General features: G+C 48.2%; 1 protein-coding gene across 5 annotated transcripts in view; it reads right to left on the reverse strand.

Moving 5' to 3' along the window:
* The window catches only part of RAB11FIP5 (RAB11 family interacting protein 5), a 334,850-nt gene that overhangs the window by 139,007 nt on the left and 179,797 nt on the right, over positions 1-16,046 (reverse strand). Inside the window, exon 1 of one of the 5 annotated variants that reach the window (XM_085642765.1) lies at positions 2,355-2,596. The exons of the other annotated variants lie outside the window; for them this stretch is intronic. The gene's annotated coding sequence lies outside the window, so the exon portion shown is untranslated. Of the gene's footprint in view, positions 1-2,354; positions 2,597-16,046 lie in introns of those variants that run through there. 5 annotated transcript variants of the gene reach the window in all.

A 16,046-nucleotide genomic window follows, 5' to 3' on the forward strand; every position in this document is an offset into this window, starting at 1 on the left:
CTATTTACATGAAAGGCTTTTTTTTTAATTTTTATTTAAAATGTATATTGCACCATAAGGCAACTATGTTTAGCGGATGGAAGTTTTTATTTCTTTTTGCAGCAAATGCTTGTAATATAAAATATATTTAGGAGACCCATTGAAATGGCTTGCCAAAGAAAGAACTATTTCCTTTGCCAATGCTGGTCTTCCTTGGAACCTTCAAATACAGCTCCTCCAGACCAATTTATTTTTTTCCTCTGAATATAAACCAGGGTCTACGGGGGGGGAAGGTAGATTAAGGCCACGTCCCCCACCCCCTTTACCCAGCACATTTAGTGTGGGCTGCAGACAATGTCCTCAGGGGTGGGATAAGCAGCTGAGGTGGGTAGGACCAATGAGAATGTACCAAAAGCACATATTAAGGCAGAAGATGTAGCAAACCAGCTCTGACGACTGCCGGCATTCGCTCAACATCCTGATTCTGGGCAAATCACGTAATCTCCTCGTGCCTGCCAAAAAAAAAAGTGCTTCCTTGTGTATTGCAACTGGTGGGTCATTTAAAGCGCTCCAATACCTTCGGGTTAAGTTTGTGCTATAAAACTGCAACAACAACAAACAAGCATTGGCATAGCCAATAGGTCTCGCCTTTGGGACCTTTAAGTGTTTAGCAATGCAACAGTTGCATAACTAAATACTTATAAAGGTCCCAAAAGCGAGACCTATTGGCTATGCCAAGCGGCCGCGAAAGTGATCGCGATCAAACATCAAAGCGGCCGCGAAAGTGAAAGTAATCGCGGTCAAGCGCAGAGCGCGTGCCCCCGCATATGCACTGTAGCTCTAGGCTGGCCTGGTAGCACTTTTTGGAGCCCTCTCAATAAGTCTCCCCAGACCAGCGCATGCGCTGTGTCAGGCGAGACCTAAAAAGCTACTAGTGAGCAGTAAAGTGTGGACAGGGCTACGCACAGTGCAGCAGGGGCTGGGTTTAGTGTGTGGATGTTCAGAAGTATTGCACATAGGTACTGAGAATGAATCAAAAATATTTACTGGGCCTTCAGAGTCCCACAATATTACAGGCTCCATCTTGTTGATGCAGGTAGGAGGCAATGAGCCCACTGGTTTAGCCACAAAACACTTAGATTCACCATTGGTGTTTGAAAAACTCTGAAGCACACCAGGTGTGGCCCATGTCAAAGCAGACACCATCACTCCAAGAATCTGTAGCACAATGCAGGTCCCATAAACTACCCAAGGATACCACCAAAATAAACCCCAAAGAGTCTGGACCGGGCAGCCAGTGGACACCGAGCCTAGGGACGTTAGCGGGAGGCAGGAGACTGTACACAACTAGCAGTTAATGGCAGAATCTGGCGTCATACACATGAATAAGACCGGTCCCGAGAGACTGTTACATGGAAGCACCACACACAACAACAGTGGCACAATGCACAAGAACTCCTTAGAAACAGGATTGTGGACAGGAGCAGGCTGTTGACAAAGGTCCCGCCCATGAGATACTACGTCAAGAAAAAAAAATAACACCAAACCAATCCGCTGAACCTATAACAGTACATTATCACATGGCCACATCAGGTGTGTGAAAGGGCTGCCAAGATGAGGACTTAAAACATCACAAGGGTGTTAGTGCCATCACAGAGGTCCACGCAGACTCTGAAGGTACCTCTGTGGCAGAACCTGGCTAGGCTGAGTGGTGCGAGAGCAGAAACCCTACCATGAAACCCCCTGCGGAGATGGTCTGTAGCAGGCAACTCACAACCACCGCCAGCACAGGATAACCCCTCACCACCCAAGAAATATCACCCATATTCAGGGCCACTCGGGAAACAGATGTTCTGCTCATCCCTCCGCTCAGGGAGAACTTCCCTCAGGAATGACCATAAGTGAGGGACTTCAGTCTGTTATTCCATGAAGCACCAAAATGCGATATCCGAGTAAGGAACCAGGAGGCATGTCCTTAGATGCCCAAACTATGGAAGCAAGCGGAGTTCAGGTACCCACCTATGGAAAAGCACCCATAGAGGAGACAAGAACACGAGTAGCCAAGATGGAGTGGCATTCCGGATCCCATCAAAGGCGTGCCGAAGCAGACTATTCTGCAGAAACTACACACTCCAGCTACAACTGTGAATATCGTGAACGGAACTTTAAACCCCTGAGGAGGCCAGTTAAGAAGGGGGCTGGAGGGAGAGGAGTCAAGAATAGGACACGAGGATGAATGAGCACATGCGCTTTACACAACTGAAATCAAGAATCAAATAAACATGGGCATAGATGGGTGAGGGCAGAACGCGGCATAATACTGCAAATTAGAGAAGAGTAAAGCATTGAAAGCGCGGTAGATTCAACTGGCCTACCTCTGCAGCACGCGCTCGGTGGTCTGGCTACTTTATAAGCCACGTCGATTGAAGCAATATGAACTTAAGGCAAACAGCTGCGGGAAGAACCCAACCCCAATCCAGCACCTCTTGGGATCATGTGCACGCTCCGTGATGCGCAGCTCCCTGCAATCCCGTGCACGCTGCGCAGCTCCCTGCAATCACGTGCACGCTCCGTGCTGCGCAACGCTCCCTGCAATCACGCGCACGCTCCGCGCTGCACGCTCGGAGCTGCGCAGCTCCCTGCAATCATGTGCACGCTCCGCGCTGAACAACGCTCCCTGCTATCACGTGCACGCTCCGTGCTTCGCAACGATCCCTGAAATCACGTGCACGCTCCGTGCTGCGCAGCTCCCTGCAATCGTGCACGCTCCGTGCTGACCAAGTTGAGCAACGCTCCCTGTAATCACGTGCATGCTCCGTGCTGTTGCAACGCTGTCGCTCGTTGTGATCACGTGCACGCTGCGTAGCGATCCGTGCAATCACATCCACGCTATATAGCGCACAACACTCACTCCTGTAATCGTGCGCAGGCTGCGTAGTTCACAGCGGTCCCGGTTATCACGCGCATGCTCCCTGTAACCACGTGCACGTCCCATGGTGCGCATGCGCAGCGACGGGGACTGGGGCCTAGGCCTGAAATCGCTGCACGCGACCCCAGGGTCACTGCAGACCGAGCACAGGCAGCGACCTGGGCACAGCTAAGGCGCATGAAGCTCCATCGGGTACAAACATTAAGGCACGAGCGGGCTCGAGTCGACGCCATTGGTTGGGCAACATTCATCGGAAATCGGAGGAGTTTCAGCGATTATAGCGGCTCGGGCCAACAATGCCCCCCCCTTACTTCTCGGCGCTGCTACTCCACTACTTGGCATAAGCAATGGGCCACGTTGGAGGCAAGGGGATGTGTGCGTTACACACGGGAGGTTGGACCTCAATACAGTCGTATAAACCACAGACGGAACCTCGCGTGGACCATTACTGATGCTTCCTTACCTAATCAGGTCAAAATCCCGCCACATCAGTTGATCACCGCAAAATCAATTTTTTAATTTTTTAAGTAGTTCATAGAAAACAAACATTGGTTAAGGATTATTCAATGCCTACATGCCCTCTCCTCTTTGGCCACTTGGACAGGTTTGGATTTAATCACTCGACCCATGTTTGGTAGAGATCTGTAAAAACAGCTTAAAGCTTTCTCCATTGCCTCCTTTCTTTTTGCTGCACACACTCTTGTAGGTTTTGTTTTCCTCCTCTCTCTGGTCACTGGAACACTCAGCACTACTGTAAGAAGTTAAACATTGCATACTTTAAGTTGATCTACTTATGTCTCATTAATTCATGTCTCATTGACAGTTTGGAAATGTATTACAATCCGTGCAGCTAAGCAATTTTTGTTGTAAATCCTCTATAGATTGGTAATTTGCTAAATCCACTAGGTACATCTTTTTCCTATACAGTTTATTATTGCCCGGGTACAAGTTTGATAAATGCAGTCTAGGAAAAGCCAAGCCGGAGAAGCAGGGGACCGGCAGCCACAGAGCGCTCTTTGCGGGCCTATAACAGTAGCCACAACCTAAAAGTGAAGCGTTTGGATTGGCTGCCAACTCCTAGCGTTCTACTCCGGTTGCTAATTTACGATAACGGCATCTAAAGTCTTCTCTGATGGAGTAGTCTTTCTGGACAAATCTCAGCCCGAAACCTCCATACAGGAGTACACCCTATTCAAATCGAGTACTTCTAATTAGAAGCCAGGATGAGTTCCTACGCTTGGAAGACAACGGCTGAATATGAACACGCGTTGACCTTCCTGTGGACCACAGAGTAGGGTCTGACAAACATTACTGGAGATGGACTTTTTTCGTGTGGAAAATGCGACCAGAAAAGAGAAGCAACAACTCGCTCAACTCTGATCGCTTACGGTTTTGTCAATTTAGAATAGGTCACATCAACAAGCATTCATTTTGATGCTCAATACTCCAAGGCATTGTTGCAAAAACTGGGTTACTGGTCTCCACCGAGCCATTCCGGCAACTGATGTTCGAGCTTCAGCAGCTCCGATATTGAAGGGTCGGCACCAAAACATTGACAAGCCCGCGTCCCCCTCTGTCAGGGTGAAGGTTTTATACAAGTTGGACAGATATTTGATTTGCTTTAACTTGTTTTAAACTAGATGAGAACTTTGAGCATCCTCTCAGTTCACTGAGCCGACCTGGCTCTTGACCCTCTCCCAGCCAAAGTCCAGGAATTAATCATTGAAGGCAGCCAGCAATCATCTCACCGTCCATCTGCGTGAAGCTCTACCTGCCTTAATGGATACAGATGCTGGACAGCTAGGACCCGCCTGCATATTTAACAGATAAAGCGTTGGAAATGGCTAACTACCTGCCTGCAAGGAATGCAAAGCAGACAGGCACACCGGCTACACCCTGGTTAATGTTTTTGGGGTTTTATTTAGTTTATATGCAGGTTTTAAGTCGTTGCCTTATATGTAAACAGTCTTTCGGGACATTCCGTCAAACAGATCTCCATTTTCTATATAGTAACGCATGTCATAGACAAGAGTCTAGTCACAAATCTCCGTGACGCACATGCGGAAGATCGGAGACAGAACCACAATACTGCTGTGTACATGAGAATGTAGACATTTTATTGCAAAAAAGCTTTCATCTGCAGATTGTTTTAAAACTCATGCACCAATTTCTCCATTGCTCCTGGACGTAATGTGTCACAGTGGCCTTCCAAAAGAACTCCAGTGAGACGATGGAGATGTGACGGACTGAACTCAGGAGTTAGAATCTCTCCTAGGGACATTTGGCATTTACCAAAACAGGAATTATAAAGGATTTAATATCTTCAGAGTGATGGTGTCTCACCACTGAAGGAGACTGGTGCATTAACATCTTCACTCTGGTTGCATCGCTTGCAGAGCGCTTGATTCGAGATGGGTACCGACGCACTTGTACCGCGAGCATGGGTGCCACAAACAATCACAATTATTGTCACGGTGAAGGGTTTAATATGGTCCTGAAGTGTGCAAAGCAGTGGTTCTCAAACTTTTCATCCTGTAGTCTTGATGGAGCGAGGAGAACAGCATGATTTTGCCACCCTCCGACAGGTCTCCCACCCTGGCTATCCCGATTAAGACCCAGACCTTGAATCCCCGCAGTTTTTGTATTTCAGGAAGCCGCTGTCCCTCCCATTAAGGGGTTTCCCTCGTTGGTTTGCCGTGCCGCCCTTTAGTTTTCATAGCCATATATATCCCAAGCTGCCTGCTTGACCTGAACGGCAGCAAGGAAACACCGAGTCCGCCAGCCTCCTTATAAGGAGTGTAGGCACGCCCATTTTCCCCATTCCAGCCAGAAGGTTGAGTGGTCTAGGGGGCAAATAGCCAATCATTGATAATTATGAGGTGGGCCGCTGAGGAATAGGCCCATATGTCAGGCAGTGCCAACCCGCCATTGTTTTGATTGTATTGTAGAGTTTAAGGACAATTCTGGGGTGCTTACAATCCCATAGTAGAGTCCACATGTCACCCACAATTATCATGGTACTCAGGAGGGATCCGATAGTATGTGTTTTGTAGAGCATAAATCAATTTGAATAAAGAGAATTTTAAACACACAAAGCCACCCCTCCCGTCAGCATAAGGGGAAGCCATCGCCACAGCCCCATTTCTTACCGGCAAGTTCGCATCACCCTCCCGAGATTATGATTTTAAAAAAAGAACTTCTCTCCAGTGTCGTGTATATACCAGAGTACTTGAATCCATGTGTTGTATGCATCAGGTGACGAGGAGTGAGGACACCTCCAACCACCCTGCAGAAGATAAAGTACGGATTTGTTCCATTTGATGCTATAACCAGAGTATTTTACCCACACCAATTGCATGGTCTTGAGCAAGAACAACGTCCTCACCTTGCACTCCTGGTTTGCAAAGTAGAATAATTTCAAGAAGTGATTAATATTCCCAGTCATTATTGCTTTGAAATTTAAACTTCATTTATTCAATTTTTAAGAATTCGTATTTGTGTCGAATCAACACACATTGAGGAATAAATGGACTTTTTATTTTGTTATAAATCCAATGCATTTCTGGACAAGCCCTTCTTCAGGGGAAAGTGTCCTACAATATAATGGACAACCGAAATTCAGATATACATTGGCTGCATTGCTTGGACTGTTGAATAAGTAAAATAGAGTATCGAAATGAAAATATGTAAAGGTTATAAAGAAACCTTGACCCAGCTGAAAGAACTGCAAAACGCCTCTAGGTGACTGTAGTTAAAGTGAATAAAAACCATGAACGTTACATGGTGAAAAAATCTAAGGGATGTTGTAACTGATGAAAAAAGTGCATAAAACTGGTAAGTGACCCGTGCTAAAAGGACCAGTGTTGTAACTCGCATGCAACTCAACTAGATAGAGTGATCGGGGGTAGAAAACACTGCAGTGAAGTGGTAGGCAAGTTAAAAGAACGCTGTATTGTGAGATCTATTCAATGTTGGAAATCTGTTAAATGAAAAGAGTTTATTCAGAAAGACAAAAATTGAGACGGACAAAATTGCATACGGACAAGTAATAACGAACCGGTACCTTGGTGACTAGTTAGTGATTGCAATGCGAATACTTAAGTGTTTTCTACCGGAGTCAATGAAACTTGTGTACCAATGATGCAGTGTCCGGAAAGTGCGTTTAGAGTGGCTGTGCGAAAGCTAAAGCAGAATTGAATCCGTTACATACCATTACTTGAAAGTGAGTTCGCCCAACTAGCGATGCCTCCCAACGCATGTACGTGCGCGGTTACATGTCATTCAGTTTATAGTTGGTACACATAAGTTCATCGAATCCGGTGAAACACTTTAAAGTATTTGCGTTGCAGTCACTAACTAGTCACCAACTACCAGTTCGTTATTACTCGTACGCATGCAGTTTTGTCCCTCTTGATCCCATTTTTGTCTCTTTCAGAGTTGTACTTGGGTGCAAAGAACGGTTTAATTTGGTACATGATTAAAGGTTTTTTTTTTTTTTTTTTAAAGTAAAGTTATGGTTAGCATTGGTTGCAACAATGTATTTTTAAAGAATCTAATAAATTACTATTAAAAAAGAAAAAAAAAACAGATTCAAAAGTTATGGTTAAGACTACACTCCATAACTAGTCCAGAAACCATGTAAACCATAACTTGCACGCCAAAGACAATACTTATGACCTCACAGTATTTATACCAATAAATAACTCCTAAAAGCAAAATGTTAATATTCAATACATTCTCAAACCAAAAACGTTTTACTACTTTGTCTCATCAGTGGTGTGAATGGGAACGCGATATGAGATGTCATATGTAAGATTTATAACTTCTGTCACATGAAGCGTAAGCACTACATTTGGTGAGACGGTTACGGGTTGGATGAATGTTGCGAATTATGGATTGCATCGCTACCCATAAAGTGCGTATTTCAGTGTTTTTGGGTGTTAACTATTGAAGTGAATCGGAATTTGCCTAGTGATATGACGGTAAGTTCCAATTCTATTAAGGACACGGAGGCGAGGATTATCCCGCCCGGGGCACCCTTGGTGCGAACCCCCCCCCCCTTATAGGGGTAAGTAAGGTTTTTTCCTGGATGTTTGACAGAAATGCTTGCTTTGCTTGCTGTTCTTTGGTTCTGTGAACGTTGCTTACGCTCCGTATGGTTCGTTCAGTTCTCACCTCCCTGTTTGGCTTCTTTCAGGAAATGATGGATCCAAACCGGACCAATGAGGAAGTGGCGTGACTTGCGCGAAGAAAGAGGAGGAAAGAGCTGACAGACGACTTTGAGATGGTGTCACAGAGATAGTTGATGGACTAATTACTAGGTTATCTCCCTGGTTGTCGGGAGTTGTAGTTTTTTGTATGGTTTTTTACTTTGATATTCACTAATCTCTCTGGCTGCTGTTGTTTTGGATAAATAATAAAGCGAAGAGAGATAGCATAATCCTCGCCTCCGTGTCCTAGGCAAATTCCGATTCTATGTCAGGACCGGAGGCTTCGGATTATGCTACTTCAAAACTTACTTACCACTAACTGTGCCACGTTAAGAATCGGCTTAAAATAAAACCTCTTAAAGGTGGAGTCGGACGACCAGTCCGCTGCACGCATTAAATCCTCCAAACGCGCTCCAAGCGCGAAAGCCTTCGAGGCCATAGCGCCCCTGGCTGAATGGGCACCAAACTGTTTAGTATCAATGCCAGCCTCTTGCATAACCCAACGCACCCACCTAGCAATGGTGGGAGAAGAGACTGCTTTATGTGGCTTCTTGAGAGCTATCAAGAGTTGTCGTTCGCCTGGCGGGCGGATTTCCTGCGTCAAATCCTCATAAGTCTTCAAACAGTCTACCACACAAAGTTTGGGAGAATCCCGGAAAGCCGGATACATGATTGTACACGAGTTGGACTTGGTTCTGCGTCCAATCGTAAAAACTACCCCTTCGGGGGAAAAAACCCGCGCCGAGACATCAAGCGCGCGAACATCGAAACTCTCCTGCAGGAGATCAAGCAGAGAAGCATAGCAAGCTTAGAAGACAACTCTTTCAGAGAAAGATACTGATTAGGTTGCCAGGAAAGAAACAGATTCAGTACCCTGTTAACGTCCCAAAGGACGGAGTAGCGAGGCTCCGGGGGTAGCGACAATCGCACGCCCCGCAGAAGTCTGCAGACCATTGGATGTTCTCCGACAGGTGCTCCGTTTAGAGGCTCGTGACCGGCGGAAATCGCCGATCTGATAGCATTAATGGAGCGATAAGCCAAACCCTCCGACGCCAAATCGGCGAAAAAATTCAAGAGGGGAACGATTCCTGCGACCACGGGATCCAGACGTCGAAGACACCAACGAACCCAACGTGACCACGAGGATCTATAACGTTTCGTGGTACTGTCCGCCCATGCCTTTGACAGGAGGGCCTCAGCCTGACCCGAAAGTCCCGGCAACGACCATCGTCGCCTGAAAGACGCCACGCCATGAGTCGGAGTGTCCCCTGTGTGATCAGGTGATGAAGATCCCCTTCCGGGTTCTGAAGAAGCTGAGGATACAGGGGGAGTAGGATTGGAGAATCCCAGGAAAGTTCCAGAAGAACTGGAAACCAGACTTGAGACCTCCAAAGGGGGGGGTTATCAGGACCACCTGCGCACATTGACGTCGGTTCTGAGCCGTTGTCCTCATGATAATCGAGAACGGTGGAAACGCATATCCGTTCTCCTGACTCCAATCCTGGAGGAAGGCATCCGTGGCAAGAGCCAGTGGATCCGGCCTCCAACTGAAGAACCTGGGCACTTGATTGTCCAGACGGGAGGCAAAAAGATCCGCCGAGAACGGACCCCAGAGGTTGTGCAACCACTGGAAGATCGGAACATCCAGCTTCCAAAGGCTGGAGTCGTAGAGATGACGTGAGTGCCAATCCGCTACTTGATTGTGCTGGCCCGGGAGATATTCCGCCGTCACCGAAATATGATGTTCGAGGCAGTAGCTCCAAAAATCCTTTGCCAAATTGGCCAGCGCCCGAGGACGGGGACCCCCCAATCGATTGACATAATGGACCGCGGAGATGTTGTCCATCTTCAGGAGGACACAAGACTGCACCCTGTCCTTGGTCCAACAACGCACCGCGAAAGAGCCAGCGAGCAGTTCCAAGCAATTGATGTGAAAATCCCGCTCGTTTGCTGACCAAACACCTCCGGTGGAAAAATCTCTGCATCGAGCGCCCCACCCCAACTTGCTGGCGTCTGACTCGATGACCAAGTCTGGAACGGATCCGAAAATCGCCCGACCGTTCCATGCCTCCATATGATTGAGCCACCAGAGGATCTCCTCTTTGGCTTCCGCCGACAGGGGCACCACGTAATCGTAAGAGTGACCCCGTCGGAGGTGGTAGGCCTTTTGACGCTGAAGAGCGCGATAGTGCAAGGGGCCCGGAAAAATTGCTTGGATCGAGGACGACAGGAGGCCCACAACCCTGGCGAGCTGACGCAAGGAAATGGTGGGCTTGGACACCGTACGGCGTAGTTCGTGTCGAATTTTCGCCATCTTGCGAGACGGAAGACTCAGTCGCTTGAACGGAGTCCACCACAAACCCCAGGAAGGTGACTGCCTGAGAGGGGTGAAGTAGTGATTTCTTCGTATTGATAACAAACCCCAGGCCCTGGAGCAGGGAAACGGTTTGTTGGAGTTGCATCACCAAGAGTTGGGGAGACTGAGCCATCAGAAGGATGTCGTCCAGATAGACGATCATGCGTATACCCCGCGCCCGGAGAAACTCTACCACGGGACGAAGCAGCTTGGTGAGACACCAAGGTGCCGAGGAAAGCCCGAATGGAAGGGCCGTGAATTCGTATACCAAGCCCCCCCAACGAAACTGAAGGAATCGTCGATGGGGCGGATGCACGGGAACCACAAGGTAAGAGTCTTTTAAATCTAGCCGCGCCATCCAATCGGAAGGGCGCAGGAGATCTTTCAAGAGGTGGATTCCCTCCATTTTGAAATGGCGGTACACCAACCACGCGTTGAAGTCCTTGAGGTTGATTACCGGACGACGACCTCCGTCCGCTTTGTCCACAAGGAATATATTGCTGAGGAAACCGTGAGGATGCAAAGTTGTGCGACAAATTGCGCCTTTGCAAAGCAATTCGGCGACCTCCTCGTCGATCAACCGTGCATCCTGAAGGGTGAACTGCAATGGACACGGTCGTGTGGCTTGATGAGGACTGCCCAGAAATTCCACATGAAAGCCGCGAATTGTCTGCCGGATCCATGCATCGGACGTTAGTTCCTCCCAAGCCTGAGTGAAGCTTGCCAATCGCCCCCCTATCTTCAGCTGACAAGCGGGGAGGACACTTACCGTTAGAAGCTCCGCCTCCAGAGTTGGACTTGTATCCTCCACGGCCCCTGAAACGCTGTCCTCGCGTTGGATAGAAATTGGTATAGTTTGCAGTGGAGTTGTATTGACCACGGCCAGAGCCTTGTCCCCTTTGAGGATTTTGCTGGAATCCGCGGCCGGACGAGCGGCCCCTGCCTCGACCGGCCCCGCGGAAAACCCGCTGGGTGAACACCCTCTTAATACCCGACTGGGCCTTATCTAAGGAGGTAAATGTAGAGACAAACTTCCCCAGTTCCTTCACGAAAGGTTCTCCAAACAGGCCCCCTTGAGCAACTGCTCCTGCCTCTGAGGAAGCTAAATCCCCAAGTTTGGGGTCCAACTTAATCAACAAAGAGCGGCGACGCTCCGTTGAAAGAGCACAATTCGCATTGCTCAAAAAAATGATGGCCCGTTGGGCCCAATTCGACAAGACTTCCGGCGAAATAGTTGAGCCCGTTACTTTAGCCTCCTCCGCCATGTCCAGGATTTTTGCCAAAGGGCCGACGGCATCAAGAAGCTTATCTTGACAAGACCGCCAAGATCTGTCAATACCCTTACGGGGATCTTTTACAAATTTCGCCAGGAACGTAGCCATTTTGGAATCTAATTCCGGCGTAAGCGCGATTTTGTCTGGCAAGGAGGGACGCGGGCATTCCGCCCTCAAACAACTCCGCGCCTCTTTTTCCAGAGGCTTACACAAACGGTTGGCAAGGAACCTAACAACTTTATCCCCTGGGACCCAAGCGGAAGACCGGGGATGCATTATCTCATCTGGGTTCAGCATATCTGCATCCTCCTCAAGCGCCGCCGAAGTGGACGCCGAGGCCGGTCGCCAAGGATGGGAAGAACCTGCCTCATCATCTGTATCCCCTTGAGTGTCATTATCTGTCGCCGGGGATGGGGGTTCTGGGATATCCTGAAGTGGGTCGGACGTTGGGAGAGGGGGGGCCACCGGGGCCGTCTTTGCTAGAAACGCCGTCTTAAGGCGCGCAAAGGCGTCCACATCTACTCCATCAGGGCGTTGCTTTTTAGGGGGGGGGAGGGGTGCCATCGGGAAACTGCCCAGGGGTCGGCGCTACACTGCCACGTGCCGACGCTAATCTATTGCATTCTTGGACTATCCTCTCCGAGAGACGCTGCTCCATCGGACCCACTACTTCATTAACCACCCGGTAGATTGAATCATCAACCGCGTCAAAGAAGTCGTCGCTATAAGGTAAGTATTCCTGCACCTCCTCTTCATAGTATTCAGACTGAGTGGCCATGTTCAACCAGATAAGTACGTAACCTTTACAAACTTAGCAGGCTAAAAGGATTAAGCGCAGTCCAAAGGCTGCAAGATAGGGTAGCCCAGAGGGTTACAATAGGGCTGCACCAGACCCTCAACGCGGAAAAAACCCCTCAGGAAGGACCTGACCGGGTGGCTGCCTCCCTACCGCGTTGTGAATACTAATTTAAGCCAAAGAAAATTGGAGAAAAATGCCCAGAATGTAAAAATAACACCCTCCGCGAGATGCGTGGTGTTTAGCAAGGTGCTTACAGCGCTGGGTATTAAAGTGCGTTCAACGCGGATAAATCCGCAATACAGACCCCCACCGGGGCGTAGTAATTATTCAATGCGGGGAAAGCATACGATCCGCGATGCGGACGTCAAGGTGAGGCAGCAGGGGATGGCTGTGACCGTTGGTCTCGCTTCGCGCTCCTCATCTGAGGAGACGCGACGCGAGAACGACAAGGCGGTCAAGCGCCCCTAGCGGCGCATAACAATGCCGCAACAGTGCCGGCCGCGTAAGGAGCGAGAACGCTCCCGCGGCCGGAGAGGGCTCTGAAATAAAACAAACCTGACAATGTGTTAGGAAAAAATCACGGAGAGCCCACAAATATAACGTGAAACGCGTAATTAACCCCACATATACACAAATAAACTCGTGAATACCAGAAATAAACAAGAGCACTTAACTGGCTGCGCAGCAGCGAAGAAAGAGGAGGAGAGAGAGCTGACAGAGGAATTTGAGATGGTGTCACAGAGATAGTTGATGGACTAATTACTAGGTTATCTCCCTGGTTGTAGGGAGTTGTAGTTTTTTGTATGGTTTTTTACTTTGATATTCACTAATCTCTCTGGCTGCTGTTGTTTTGGATAAATAATAAAGCGAAGAGAGATAGCATAATCCGAAGCCTCCGGTCCTGACATAGAATTTCTGAAGTGTTTTTAAACATAAGTTGGCGTTATAACAAATCTATATTTATGTCAAGTACTCATGTTCCCAACTGTTCTTGTAACTTACTACATTATTCGATTAGACAGTCAGCGTCTACAAAACACAGCTACATTGAAAAGGTTGGATTGCCGAGTTTGGAATAGCAGGAAATCTGACTTAAGAAGCAGAACATACCAAGCTATCCTCAAGAGTGAAACAGAAGTCTTGAAAATGTTCATGTCAATATTATGGTTGCCTAGCTGCCATGTTAAGTGCCCGCGGGCCTTTTATTGCAGTGTAATGTGTAACAGACTTACCAAATAAGCATTCTGTGCCCTTTTCTTTCTATTGCACAACCCTGTGTTAGCCTGGGGATTGCAGCACTTCCTACAGCTTGAACAGCAGGTACTGTGTTCAAGCGTACCCGTGCGTGAAGGACCCACTGCAGCAGCCACTTGAGTGCTAGTGGACAACTGATCCAGATTATGACCATTTAACCACCAGGGATGGAATAGAGTGGAAACTCGGTTGTAGGTTGAGCCGGAATGGGCCAGTCTCCACAAATCTTCTCAAATGTGTCCCAATGCTATACGCTGGCAGGAGAGGACTGGAGTCTAATGCATGTTCAGTTCCCTTCACCGAGGTGAGATGTACCCTGCAGGGAAGCGAGGCAGTGGCGGTTTCTCCTAAAGGGCAGAGGAACGTCGCCCCACCTGCTGGTAGCACAGCAGGTAAACACAAATTAGTTAAGTGGCAATACAATATTATATTTTGCTGCCTGGCTCACGCTGTTACAGCGCAAGTGTAGGGTGGGGCTGATTCCTGCAGATTGCAGGATGACTGCTGCCCCTTTCACTGCGCATGCGATGTTGGCTGGCTGTCTTGCTACGGCCAGCCCAACATGCAAATTGGTGGCACAGGCCCCTAGCCTAAAAATGAGCACTGGGCTAGCCTGCTCCAACCAATCCTGGAGCTGCTCTCATGCGGATTTGTGTTGCACTTGGCAGGAGGAAAGTCCTTCCCTTTCCTACTAGTCACCCCCCGGAACCCCCCAGGAGAGGAGAGACCATGGACGGAGGGCCAGCAGCAGGCATGGTGATATTTTCAGCATCACGCCACACCCAACCATATTTCAATGTTGCCAGCCGCTACTGACGCAAGGGTTCTCATTTTCCTTGCAGTGAGCCCCGGCAGTAAATGGCTCACTTTGAGGACAATCACCAATTCCTTTTGTCTGAGTGGAGGGTCCTGCTGGGAGCAGCTGGTCGCCAAAAAGAGTCTATCGTAATGAGAATCAGCAACCAACAAAGCTATACTCCTGTGTCACTTCATAAGTTTTGAGATTTCAATGTTTGACTTCAGCAATGTGTATATGTAAGAACGTTTGCATTGTAGGAATGTCAGCTGAGTGTGCAATTAAGAGTCTTCCGCCTTAGTATCGACTCCATAATATGCTACCAGAATATTGGGAACAACAAAAATAATAAGTGGAGGATCAAAACATGGTGATTGTAACTAAAACTTCTACTTACCAACACAGTGTATGGGAATGTGGAGCAGGGCCGGACTGGGAACCAAAACCGGCCCTGGCAAAGTGCTCGGCTGCCCCACCCCCCCTCCCCGTTGGGGGTGCCGCCGAGCTCTTTGCCAGGGCCGGTTTTCGGCCGATTGTAACAAAAACGGCCCCCAGGGGCCCAAAACCGGCCCCCACCCGTGCGGCGCACCGGGGGATTGCCCGGTCCCCGCTACGGCCAGTCTGGCCCTGATGTGGAGTAAAGAATACCAATTCTACCATTTCTTGAAATTTTGGACCTCATAACTTTGAACTCAATATTTTGTTAGCACGAGGTTTCTGTAAATCGCATTTGAATATTCAACCATAATGACACTAATAGCACGTTACCTAGCACACAATACAAAGTAAATGCTTGAAACTTAAATTAGTATCACTTCCCAACCAACCCCATTTTATCAATATTAAATAATAAAAGATTGTGTTCAAACCTGTTAGGATTAAAAAAAATATAATGCTTTTGTGTTACATGCAGTGCTTTGTAGTGGGGGTGGGGCGGACACACCTCTACAACAGAACCATCAACCCACTGAGCTGTCGGAAAATATACATCTGTGACCTACACATTACATGTAATTCTCCAATGAAATGGCTCAGGCTTGATGTCTGTTGCAGTCAAGTCTATGACCGCAGATTGTGAGGATTATTGCAGTTGTGCGGGTACCAGTATTCTCTGGCACCAGGCTTCTCCGTTTGTAACTCCGCCCCTTTCTTCTGCCTCTTCCATCCCCCAGTTTGTGGGTTGCTTGAGTAATTCTTATTTTCAACATTGCTCACTATGTAATTGGAGTGTCATAACCCACTTCCTTTTCATGCAGGGTTGCCAAAAACCCTAATCCAATCAATAGGATTTTTGTTATCCGGATACTAACCGTCGAATGTATCTAGGGCAGCGGTCCTTAACCGTTTGACTCATGTGACGCCCCGCTGAATCATTACTGTAATTCGGGAACCCCCATAGAGTCATTACTGGAAGCCGGGGGACTTCCGCCTGAGCAATTTCTACCACTT

The sequence above is a fragment of the Triturus cristatus genome, chromosome 2_2 (genome assembly GCF_964204655.1).
Source record: "Triturus cristatus chromosome 2_2, aTriCri1.1, whole genome shotgun sequence".
Classification (NCBI taxonomy): domain Eukaryota; kingdom Metazoa; phylum Chordata; class Amphibia; order Caudata; family Salamandridae; genus Triturus; species Triturus cristatus.